A 10,083-nucleotide genomic window follows, 5' to 3' on the forward strand; every position below is an offset into this window, starting at 1 on the left:
GGCAGCTTTCACTGAACTTTCATTGTCAGCCGCTTAAAAAATAACCATCAGTGGAAGCTTTCATCCGGATGCTGTGCAGCTCAGAACACAAGTAAAATGTGTTCTCTCATGGCCACTTGTTTTCAGTGTGATGGACGAGTCACCTTTTTTATTAACAGTCCGAGTGAGAGGCAGGTCAAACGTCAAAGGTACTTCATCCATATTTATGATATCATCTGGCCCGATGGAATTCTCCGCTATCTTTGTTTGAGTGAATGTGCGGAAGTTAGCAAGTTGTTCCTCGTGGTCAGGAGGGAGCTGCTGACATAGGGTCGTGCGTACCCTGACGGACAGGCCTTTTCGTCTCATAAATCTAAAACACCACGATGGCCCACCTCTAAAATCTTCGATTTTCATTTTGGTGGCGATTGCTTTAACCTTCAGTCTGATCTGCATGGTGGAAACACCGTGGCCGCCTGCTCTCTGTGTGTTAACCCAGTCTTCAAGAAAGTTTTCAAGTTCAGGCCATCTGCTATGATTACCTCTGAAAGCTTTTGTTGTCTTTTTGCATTAACTCAGTTCTTCACGCTGGCGTCTCCACCGTCTCAACATCGATTTATTTATGCCAAGATTATGTGCAGCAGCTCGATTTCCTTCTTCAACCGCCAGATTGATCGCCTTTAACTTAAAAGCTGCATCATATGCTTTTCTTCGAGTGTTTTCCATGTTGATGAGGGTGAGTACAAATGACTGATTTACAATAATTTAATTGTGAAAGTGCGCTTGATTTATCGTACAATTTCATTGGACCTCTGTGAACTACTCATCAATTTTATCTACTGTTACGAGGCAAAATGTTTTTGACGGCATGAAAAAAAACATGCATTAACCGCACCGTAGTATAGGCCGCAGTGTTCAAAGTAGCGGCTTATAGTCCGGAATTTACAGTAAATGCTCCTCCTCTCAACAACTGAATACTCATCAGTATGTATACAATAACGACATGTCATCACCATCTCTCACTACCCTCTACAGTCATCTGGTCCAGACTGCTTGCCTGACATTCAGGACAGGTGAATAGAATGTTATCTATTGCTGAATGGAAATCTGAAACTTACACCAAGTATTGCATATTGCCATCAAAAATAACTTTGAAACAATCCAAATACTAGATATTTTTGCAAGGCTTATTGTTAGATGAATTTCATTGTTTAAAAAGTTTTAACCAATATTTAAGCAGAGCCAAATCTGTTGAAGAAGCATACACAGAACATAAGAACAAAGGAAATATATGCATGATAAAATGTAGTATGTCATATGTATACTCTTTCATCCAGATATGGTCATGGAGAGATACAGTACAGAAACAGGCCTATTGGCTCATTATATGGACATCAAATATCAATGTCTCAGAGGGGAGCAAGAATGGGGAATGGAAAAAGGGGAGGGGGAAAGAAATTACCATAAATTAGAGAAATTGATGTTCAAGCTAGTAGGTTGGAGGTTACCCAGACAGAATCTGCTCCTCCAACCTGAGAGTGGTCTCATCATGGCGGTAGAGGAGAACATGGACCAACATCTCAGAACGGGACTGGGAAGTGGAATTAAAATGGTTGGCCATTGGGAAATTCTGCCTGTTGCAGGTGGAATAAAGGTGCACAACAATGCCATGACTCTTGTAATTAAAACCGAATTTTCAAACAAGTTCTGTCACAGGTACTTGTATCTATCCCTAACACATCTCTAGTTTTGGCCGCTCCCACTCAAAAAAGGTTGCCCATAAGTAACTAAGACATTTATTTTGACTATGATGGTATTTCATTATTGCTGAGGCCCTCCATTGTCAAATGTTTGTCCCATCTATCTACGTGATACGCAAGCCAGGACACTAAGGTATGGAGACTAAGCTGGTGCCCATGTAGCAGACATCCCTCTCCGCACAGCTGATGAATCCAAAGGAATGGCAGAGACCAATATAATGTGGCACCAGCAGCGTCGCAGGAGTTGCCAATCAGTGTTGAACTCAATGTAGGAGTGCTTTAGGGACTCCAGGTCCAGATAATTCCCCAGGATTTACTCCTGAAGCCTTCCCCATGAGTGGCTACAGCTGCAAGGCAGCAGAGGTTTGAGATCAGTTTTCCTTCTCTTAGATGGGCTGCCAACTACAGCTAATGAGCTCCATCTGCCCAAACTGACTGGTTTAAAGGCACCAGTAACCTGTCTTTACTCCTCCTCATGTCAGTAGAAATGTTTCTGCAGGGCCTAGTAGCTAAGGTCAGGAGCTGGACTTGGTTGGCAGAGGCTATTTGAGATGCACGCCATTGATAACATTTAATAGGTAGTAGCAGCTTATCCTCAATACCAATCCCAGCTATGACAACCTTGAGGAAACTCTTTCAATATATTAATGCTAAAAACAGACAATGATCTAAGGTTTTGCTCTTGGCTCTCACTTAGATCCCTTCAAGGTGACAATAATTATATGTAAAAAGCTGCTGACTCCAAGCCACGCCTCTTAATTCCTCTATAACCTCTAAATTGTTAGATATTTATTGTGGAAGAATGAAGCTCAACTTCCCTGCATTCCCTTGCAAATTACAGATCCAAAAGTCTACTATCTGTACCGAGTGCCTTTAAAAAATATTTAGCCACCACAATTATTTTCACATTTTACTGTAACACATTCTAAATTTAAAATAGTCAGACCTCCTTGTCCGCAGGTTCTGCATGCGTGGATCGGGAAAACCCGTAAGTTATTTGAGCATGTACAGACCATTTTTTCTTGTCATTATTCCCTAAACAATTCAGTATAACAACTATTTACATAGCAATTACATTGTATTAGGTACTATAAGTAATCTAGAGATAATTTAAAAGTACAGGCAGTCCCCGGGATATGAATGAGTTCTGTTTCTGAGTCCATCTTTAAGTCAGATTTGAAGTCTTAACAGGTACATCCGGTATTATTTAGCATCAGTTAGTCAAACATTTGTCTTTGTATATAGTATACACTTTACCTTCCTATGCATGTAGAACACTTAAGAAACGCATGTATTTCAATAATTAAACCACCGCGTTGCTTAGTAATAATTGTAGCTTTCATCAGGGCAGGGCCTTTCACATGCTCCATTATTCTCACTTTATCTTTTAAAATTGTTCCGATCGTTGACCGACTGTAGCCTAATGCTTTTCCAATGACCAATGGCGTTTCACCTCTTTCCGATCACTTTATTACTTCCACTTTATTTTCAATCGTGATCATTTTCGTGAACAGAAACACTGCGGATTCAGAGCTGCACTGGGTCCTAAAGACCACCACACTGACACAAGTTAAATAAAGTCTGGGGTTCCACTGGGTCCTAAAGACCACCTCACTAGTCCGCTAAATAAGGGACTTGAGTATCCGCGAGGGTTCTCAGAACCAATCCCCCGCGAATAAGGAGTGCCGACTGTATATTAAAGTAGGATTTTTGAGCTAATCTATAAAATATTGTGCATGTCAAATACAAAGAAAAACTCCAAACCCTGTCAAGAATTTACTAAAATTAGAAATCAAAACTGTGGCTGAAAAAGTATTCATCCCATTTGTAATGACTACTTTAACTTTCCTCAGGTGCACTTCTGTATATTACCTTACCATCATCATCATGTGCCATACTCTGCCAGAGCCTCAGCGATCACTTTCTTCCACTACGATCTGTCTGCAGTCAAACCTCTTGCACCTCTGGCAGTGAGGCTGGTCCACTTCTTGACATTGTCGATCAGGTTGTCCTCTGTCTGCCTCGGGAGCGGCTTCCTTCTACTCTGCCTTCAAGCACAGTGCGTTCCAGTGTGTCATCAGTTCTTGAGATGTGTCCAAAATAGTGAAGTTTCCTTTGGATAACACTTTCCAGAAGTATTGGTTTCGTGCCAATCTTTTCTAGGATGAAATTGTTGGATCTCCTTTCAATGTATGACACCCTGAGGATCCGTCTGTATGTCCACATCTCATATGCTGTCAACTTCTTTTCATCTGCTGCTTTTAGGGCCCTTGTTTCACAGCCATATAGGGCTACTGGCCAGATAAGACTCCAGAGGAGGCATATCTTGCTGTCAGTGCTCACAGATCTATCTTTCCAGATGTTCCAGAGTCTGGTAGTGCTTGTGCGTCCCATTGCTAGCCTTCGCTTTACTTCCTTGCTGCCTTTGTGTCATTTAGTTCTGCACCAAGGTATATAAGAGGACACTTGTTCGATCTTGTAGTTTCCGATGTAGATGTGAGCTTGAATTGCAGTTTTGCTTATCACCATAGCTTTAGTCTTTTTGCCATTTATCAGCAATCCAAATTCAGCAGAGACTTTTGCAACATTATTGAGTAGTGTATGTGGGTCTTCTGTTGTGGCTAGCAGGGCTGTGTCATCTGCATATCTCAAGTTACTGATGGTTCTTCCCTCTATTTTAATGCCAGTGTTGTCTGGAATTGCCAGTCTCATGATCATCTCAGTGTAGATGTTAAAAAGGTGTGGAGAAAGGATGCAGCCTTGGCAGACTCCTTTCCCATTGCAGAATGATTCAGTCTCACCAGATGTGGTCCCAATTCACCCAATTTGTTAATGTAGAAAATTGGAGGATCACCAAAATAAATATCCTCTCTCTCCACAAGGTTCAACAGTATGGTAGATTTTCAACAGGCCAAACCAAAACAAGAGCATTCAAAGCAAGTCAGGGAAATGGTAATAGGGAAGCACACATCTGGGGAAGGGTACAAGACCATCTCAAAGAAACTGAATGTAACTCGGAGCTCAGTGTAGTCCATCAAAAAAAGTGGAAAAAATATAAAACCACTGCCACACCGCCTAGGTCAGGCTGGGCCTCTAAACTTAGTCACCTGAGAACTTGTAAGACAGGCTACTGTGATGTAAGACTTGTAAGACAGTCACTCTGAGTGAGCTGCGGAAGTCAGTGGCTGCAAATGGAGATTAAGTTCATGGCTGTGCTATCTCTAAGACCTTGCACAAAAAAGGATATTTATGGAAAAGTGACAAGGAAGAAGCTCTGGTTAACAAAAAAAAACATATCCTTGCCTATAAAGACTTTGCAAAGTGTCACTGACAAGATACTGTGAAGATGTGGAAGAAGGTCTTGTGGTCAGATGAGACTAAAGTAATATTTTTTTGGCCTCAACACTAAACGGTATATGCGGCGTAAATATAATACTGCTCATCAGCCAGGTAACACCATCCTTACTATAAAGTATGGTGGAGAAGGCATCATGCTATGAGGATGCTTTTCAGTAGCAGGGACTGGAAATCTGGTCAGGATGAATGGGAAGATCAATGCTGCTAAATACAGAGAGATCCTGGATAAAAACCTGCTAGCCTCTGCCAGAAAGCTTACACTAGGGAGGAAGTTTGTCTTCCAGCAGGATGATAACCCAAAGCATACTGCCAGAGCAACCATGGAATGGCTTCAAATGAAGAAAGTTGATGTCCTTGAGTGGGTCAGTCAGGGTCCTGACCTTAACCCAATCGAACAAGACCTCAAAATTGCCGTCTTCCACCGCTCCACAACTAACCTGGCACAGCTTGAGCAATTCTGCAAGGAGGTATGGGCAAATCTTGCTCCATCACATTGTGCAAAGCTAATAGAGACTTGTACAAAAAGACTACTGACTGTAATAACTGCAAGAGGTGGTTCAGCTAAGTACTGAGTAAAGGGGTATGAATACTTTTGAAATACTGACATTTCAATTCGTGAATTTTTAGCTTTTTATGCTTTATAATTTTCCCTGTTTTTTGAGCTCTGCTGTTAAAAAACAGCAGCATGTGATTCACAAATAAAATTTCTCAATTAAATTTATCAAAATCCCTGGCTGTAATACTCACTTAAGTGAACAAAGGATTGGGAGCTAAATACTTTTACAAGGCACTGTATCCCATACCATAAAGATACATCTAAGAACACTGCATACAGCAAATGTTATGGAACTGAACATCACACCTGATGCAGCACTGAAGACCTGCACGTCAGAACAAGCTATACCCATGGCAATGATGCTTTAGTAGTTATAACAGTGGGTATCTGGCAAGGTGAAAAATTACCGACATACATTACGTAGACAAAAAAAAGCAGGAAAAATCCAATCCTGGTAACCACTTCTCAATCAAAGCAATGTAGTTAAAGCTTTCCATTGCTATCAGTAGTACTTCCTCATCAATAGCTCAATCAATGTGACTTGTTTAGTTTTCACTTGGAGCATTCCAAATTGGATCTCATCATAGACTTGCTCCAAACACAAACCAAAGAGCTGAATTCCAGCAAGAGTGACTGACCTTGATATCAAAGTGAAAAAGAAATACTCCATATATTTCTACGGTATCAAGAAAGCGTGGGAAAACTGAAGTCAATGTACTTGGCATCACTGCACAACCTTTTCTAGTGGATCTAAAAAACTGATGAAAGAACTAATGATGGAATAATATCCTTCCTTCAATGACAAGACTGGAAGTGATGTATGCTGATCAGACAGGTTTCAATGAGGTCATCTCTCATTCTTCTAAATTCCAGTGAGTACAGGCCCAGAGCCATATGATAAGCATTCGATCCTAGAACCATTTTTTTGTGAACCCCTTTGTATCCTCTCCCATGTCAGCACATCCTTTCTTAGATAAGAGGCCCAAAACTACTCACAATACTCCAAGTGAGGTCTCACCATTTTATAAAGCCTCAACATTTCATCCTTGCTGTTATATTCTAGTCTTCTCAAAATGAATGTTAACATCGCATTTGCCCTCTGTACCAGTGATTCAACCTGCAAATTATCCTTTAAGGAATCCTGCACGAGGAGTCCCAAGCCATTTTGCACCTCAGACTCTTACATTTTCTCTGCACTTAGAAATAGTCTACACTTTTACTTCTTCTACCAAAGTGCATGAACATACACTTCACGACACTATATTCCATCTACCATTTTTTTGCCCATTCTCCTAATCTAAGTAGTTCTGGAGCCTCTCTCCTTCCTCAAAACAACATGCTCCTCCACCTATCTTCATTATCATCTGCAAATTTGGAAACAAAGCGATCAATTCCAACAACCAAATCATTGACATCCAACATAAAAATAAGTGGTCCCAACACAGAGCCTTGCGGAACACCACTAGTCACTAGCAGCCAACCAGAAAAGGCTCCCTTTATTCCCACTCTTTGCCTCCTGCCAACCAGACAATGCTCTATCCATGCTAGAATCTTTTCTGTAATACCATGGGCTCTTAATTTGTTAAGCAGCCTCATGCGTGGCACCTTGTCAGAGGCCTTCTGATAATCTAAGTAGCGCACAATGGTTACTTCCATTCACAAGTCCTGAACAGATGAACCAATCCTTGCCTGCATGCAGCAGTATCGAGACAACATTTATACATGATAAACAGTAGGTAACATTTATGCCACAAATAGCAGACAATTATCATCTCTCCAAACTGAGAGGATTCAGCAACATACCCTGGACATTCAATGGCTTTACTATTGTGTGGTAACCCAGCATTTCCATGGCAGTCAGGTGAAGCTACAAAACACCCTTTTATACATCCGGATTACTGCACATCCAATAGCTCTGAAGAAGCTCAATGCAGCTAAAACAAAGCAACCCTGCTGATGACATCATATCCACCAGCCCAAACATCCATTCCTCCCATCAGCGTGACTGCAGTGTATACAGCTACAAAATGCATTGCAGTTACTCACCACCTCACAAGTCTTTCATCTCTTACCACCAAGGAATACTACCTGTTGTCAGCTTCCCTCATACTTGGACACCATGAATTCTTGGTCCATTCTGTCATTCCTTACTTTTCTAAATCCTGAATCGCCTCCCCATCAGCCCAGTGAGAGTACCTTCACGATGAGGGGCAGAAGGGCTTCACCACCTTCTTAAGGGTAATGAAAAATGAGAAAATACTGATCTTATCACAAACGAGAGAAAATCTGCAGATGCTGGAAATCTGAGCAACACACACAAAATGCTGGAGGAACTCAGCAGGCCAGGCAGCATTTATGGAAAAGAGTACAGTCGACATTTCAGGCCAGGACCCTTCAGCAGGAGTGGAGAATAAAAAGATGAGGAGTAGAGTTTTGAAGGTGGGGGAGAGGAGGGAGAAATACAAGATGATAGGTGAAACCTGAAGGGGAAGGGATGAAGTAAAGAGCTGGGGAGCTGATTGGTGAAAGAGATACAGGGCTGGAGAAGGGAGGAGTCTGTTAGAACTGACAGAAGAGGACAGAAGGCCATGGAAGAAAGAAAAGGAGCACCAGAGGGAGGCGATGGGTCGTAAGGAGATGTGAGAGAGGGAAAAGGGGATGGGGAATGGTAAAGGGGGAGAGGCTTTACCAGAAGTTCCAGAAATTGATATTCATGCCATCAGGTTGGAGGCTACCCAGACAGAAGACAAGATGTCGTTCCTCCAACCGGAGTGTGGCCTCATCACAACAGATCACAATGGGAGTGGGAAGTGGAATTAAACTGGGAGATTCCGCTTTTTCTGGTGGATGGAGCATAAGCACTCGGTGATGCAGTCTCCCAATCTACGTCGGGTCTCACCGATATACAGGATGCCACACCGCGAGCCCCAGACAGAGTACATGATCCCAATAGATTCAGGTACATCTTACAAGTGTTGCCCAGATCGCAAAACAAGGATCAAAATATCCTTGCTATATTGTGATACTTTGTGACTTTGGTAAACATACTTTGAAATATCAGCTTTAAATGCAATTGTCATTTTATCATAAATTCTGATTAACAAGACACTCTGTGTACACACATCTTCCAATATGCAAAATACATATGAATATTATTTGAATGTTTTTCATTTATGTACAAAATAAGTTTCAGACTGAAAAAATCATTGTTGAAACACATCAGCTTGATGTTTTATTTTAAAGGATAACTCTCACTAACCAAGTACAAAACCATTACACCCCAGTTAATATTGCACCGTGTTCAACCCTAATACATGTACGTTTTATGAAATAAAGAAAAGGGTAGGGATTTGGGCATCATTTTGAAACAAAAACATGGCCTGCAAAAATATCTCAAACCAAAAGTGCTTTCAAATACAATGTCAGAGTTTAATGTGTAATATAATCATTTTAAATGTAAATACTGTACAAAAACATGTAAACACCACCATTTCAAATGACTAATCTAGGTGAAATACAAGTAGTAGAAACTGCACCATCAGCCACTAAATCTATAAACCCAAAAAGTATTTATAATCCTAGATTTGAGGCTAATGTTTTCCAATAGTTTGCATTGTTTACATCTGCAATAAATTCCTTAATATCAGAAAGTATTTTAGTTTAAAAACCACTTCTAATTATACGTTATTATAAGGCTTTACAATCAACCTTTTCTTTCAGGCTGTGAACTGAATGTGATGTTTTAAAAACAGCAGCCTCTGTTATCGATATTTAAATCCCCAAGAACTTCAACACCAGAACCATCAATCTCGAGCCCCCTGCCTGTATCACCCCTTGTTTCCCCTCACACAGTGGGGATATTCGTAGATCTAAAATTTCAGCTGCAAAGCTGCTACTGATACTCGTTTAAAACAAGGCCTCAGCTGCCCAGTGCATGTCTGAAACCGTAAGTAAGTTAGCATAAAGTACGTGCTACCTACCGGCGACTATTCCTCCCTAGCTTTCATGCATTTGCAACCTTGTACAGGGAGGTGTCATAATTTCTATATTTACAAAAAAAAAGGCTATTGCCAGTTTGAAAGAAACAGCGAACATAAACTGCTTGGGAGCTTCCTATACTGCAGGGCCTACTTCTTCTACTGAGCACGGCAGTGACGACCGCCGCAGTTCATTGGCGCCACTGCTGGAGCGTCACTTGACGGCTGGGGCCGCCCTCTGGTCGCCGTCTGTGGGCTCCCGGCGCCGGCGCCGGCCGGGGTCACCCGTTCTCTGGCGGGTTTCTCTGCCCGGGCTTTGAAGTAACGTCAGGTGACGTATCGCGAAGTAAGGACATTTGTTGAAGGCTAGGTAGTCTTTTTTTTTAAGTTGATTTTATTTTTCCCTGAAGCAAACTTTGCGAGTGTTCAAAGTTTGGAGAGGCTGGACTTTTGT

General features: G+C 41.5%; 1 protein-coding gene across 2 annotated transcripts in view; it reads right to left on the bottom strand.

The window, feature by feature from the left end:
• The window catches only part of fbxl17 (F-box and leucine-rich repeat protein 17), a 706,116-nt gene extending 696,274 nt beyond the window's left edge, over positions 1-9,842 (bottom strand). Inside the window, exon 1 of one of the 2 annotated variants that reach the window (XM_059969495.1) lies at positions 9,633-9,805. The gene's annotated coding sequence lies outside the window, so the exon portion shown is untranslated. Of the gene's footprint in view, positions 1-9,632 lie in introns of both variants that reach the window. The other variant, XM_059969496.1, reaches the window with a different exon arrangement.
• Positions 9,843-10,083: the final 241 nt, after the last annotated feature.

The sequence above is a fragment of the Hypanus sabinus genome, chromosome 5, assembly GCF_030144855.1.
Source record: "Hypanus sabinus isolate sHypSab1 chromosome 5, sHypSab1.hap1, whole genome shotgun sequence".
In the NCBI taxonomy this organism is placed as follows: domain Eukaryota; kingdom Metazoa; phylum Chordata; class Chondrichthyes; order Myliobatiformes; family Dasyatidae; genus Hypanus; species Hypanus sabinus.